The following is a 2701-nucleotide window of genomic DNA, read 5'->3' as shown; positions in this document are numbered from 1 at the left end:
TTTTTTTTTATTAATTTTCAGGCTTGATCAAATTAATATATATATAACTAAAATAATTAAGAAGCTTTTTTAAGTAAATTTGCTGCTTACCAAATTAAAATTATTAAAAGATCCTACGGAAGCGCGTGAAAAACTAAAAAAACTTTCAATGGTCGTGAGATTTCGAAAAAGTAATATAAAATGTTTCTTTACTATTATAATAAAAAAATAATCTTTTCCAATTAAATTAGTGCCGAACTAAATAAATCTACCAAGATGGGCTACAAAAAGAGTAACAAGAATCTGAAGAGGAAGAGCTGCTAAAATAGAATATTCGCGAATATTTAAAGAAAACTGAATGGATTGAAACAAAAAAGAGGCGAAAAGGCCAAGCAGAGAAGAAGAAATTCCATAAAACTTTATATTAAAAAAAAATAACGTAAAAAAGAAAAAGAGAAAGATATTATTAGTAAAAAATAATTATTAAATTTAAAGAAACGCAACTGGTATAAAAATTTTTTTTAATCTAATCAATTTAAATATTTTTAATTTTTTTACTATTATTCTTTTAAATAATAACAAATAATAATTTTTCTTAATAAAAAAAAGTAATAAACATAATAATTATAAGAAGAAAAATTAAATCAATAACACGAAAAATGAATGGAATTACTTCTATTAAAAAATATTATATGCAATACACTTAAAAAATTATAAAAGGTCAAGGGAAAGGAAATTAACAAAATTAATAATAAAAAATTAATTTATTGTAAAATTTAAAATTTACCCCTATATATATAATAAAGCAATTATTATTATTATATTATAATTTATTAAAAAGAAATCATTTAAAATTTAAATCAACATAATAATAAGAAGCATATAAATTATTATAAATTAATGTATACATAAAAAATGAATGCATTATGTAATAATTTCTTTTACAACTAACAATATTAGAAATTTATATAAAAAGTGAAGTAAAAAAAACGTACGAGCCCATAAAAAAGCATTAAGCAATAAATTTTATAATTATTATTTCCGATGCAGTTGTGCACCCAAATGCAATGATGGTCCATCCGAAGAATACACTTCTATTTATAATTGTTATTAAAATGTTATAAATAAGTATACCAAAAAGTAAATAATAAAATAATTCTTTAAAAACGTAAAAATATTTTAATGAAACTAATTAACAAGTTGAAAAAATATAAAATATTTAAATGAAAAAAAATAAATTTCATAGAAGCTTTGGTTGATTAAAAAAATAACTAAATTCTAAACATACAAAAATAATTACAATAAAAAAAAGTTAATTTCAAAAAATAAAAAATTGATTTATTCAAAATTTTAAAATAATTAAGAGAAATTATTAAATAAGTTTATTTTTTAGTATAAAAATATTGCTTACAAATTATATTACGTTCGCCTTAAGAAGATTTTAAATGAACTTAAACTTTTTTATAATGCTGAAAACTATTATATAGAGTTTAATAGAATAGAAATATTTTTTGTTACAATAATTTATTTTTATCTACTACAAATTTATATACAGCAAAAAAGTAAAATTATAAAGATATAAAAATAATTTTTTCAAAAAACTTGAGTTTTTTAAAATTAGAAAATGAAATTCTAGAAAAAACTATACATAAACAATAAAGGAAACTAGATTTATTTATTCTTCACTATAAAAAGTGCATACAAATAAAATAATTCGTATATACCAAAATTTTTTTTAGAAATTGATATAATTCTTTCGAAAAGCTATAAAATATTAAAAAGTTAATAATAAAAAATGATTATTCTTAAAAAATAACAACTGCTTATAAAAAATTTCAAAGACTCTACAATTCACTATAATTTATAAATAAATTTATTTTTCAAAACAAAAATGAAAATAAAAATTAAATTATATACAAAGAAAAACAATATTTTCCAAAAATAAAGATTTATTATAAATGCTACAAACTATTAAATAAAGTACTAATATTAATTTATTTTTATATATAAATTTATTTTAATACTAAAAGATATATATAAAAAATACTTCACAACGGCTACAGTGATGTGTTCGAGGAGGTTTGCAAGTCTCACAAGTCAAGCACCAATCTCTATAATTAATTTGTTCCTATAAAAAAAAGTGAGCAGTAAAATTTTTATTAATTCCAAGAACTATTTTAACGTTATATGACCTCATTAATTATTGAACTATTAGTAACGCCTAATAAAGTTAGAGCTGGGCTTCCAGGAAAAGTAAACATGACCATAAAATAGCAAAGAGTGGCGAGAACTAAAGGAACTGAACTAATCTAAAACTCGAATTAAATAAAAAAAAAAATAATTCAAGTAATTTTATGTATACTACAAGGGTTAAATAAGAAATTTTCTTATATCCTGCTTCACGATAGAAAGAGACAAGGCAGCCAAAAAGATAAAAATCAAAGCTAAAAGGTTATTTTTTTTAAATATAAACTTCATGAGTTATTTTTTACAATAATACACAAACATAATAAAGATCATGGTTAAAAAAGCCAGAGGATTGGTATAAGGGAAATGTGCAATATTCTGGGGGGGAAGACGATACTTAATACCGAATATACTCTACCAAAAATAAATTTATCAACTAAAAAAAATATTTGATATAATTTGATTAAAAAATACGACAATTATGTTCTTCGAAGCTGGAGGTTCCACTCTCCTTATAAGACTGTAAAGGCGGGGG

At 20.5% G+C, this 2701-nt stretch overlaps 1 long non-coding RNA gene across 1 annotated transcript; it reads right to left on the bottom strand.

Annotated features, from left to right (window-relative positions):
* Positions 1–983: 983 nt before the first annotated feature.
* Positions 984–2395, bottom strand: LOC135144106 (uncharacterized). The gene is made up of 4 exons (XR_010282974.1): positions 2345–2395; positions 2172–2288; positions 2027–2107; positions 984–1073 (listed from the first exon to the last, which is right to left on the bottom strand). It is a non-coding gene; the product is annotated as an uncharacterized LOC135144106 (long non-coding RNA).
* Between the last annotated feature and the right edge of the window lie 306 nt (positions 2396–2701).

The sequence above is a fragment of the Zophobas morio genome, unplaced genomic scaffold (assembly GCF_036711695.1).
Source record: "Zophobas morio isolate AGI-343-1 ecotype UQ-CSIRO unplaced genomic scaffold, CSIRO_AGI_Zmor_V1 ptg000083l, whole genome shotgun sequence".
NCBI classification, from domain to species: Eukaryota; Metazoa; Arthropoda; class Insecta; order Coleoptera; family Tenebrionidae; genus Zophobas; species Zophobas morio.
The sequence above is the reverse complement of the archived record's forward strand: the minus strand, read 5'-3'. Positions and strand labels throughout refer to the sequence as shown.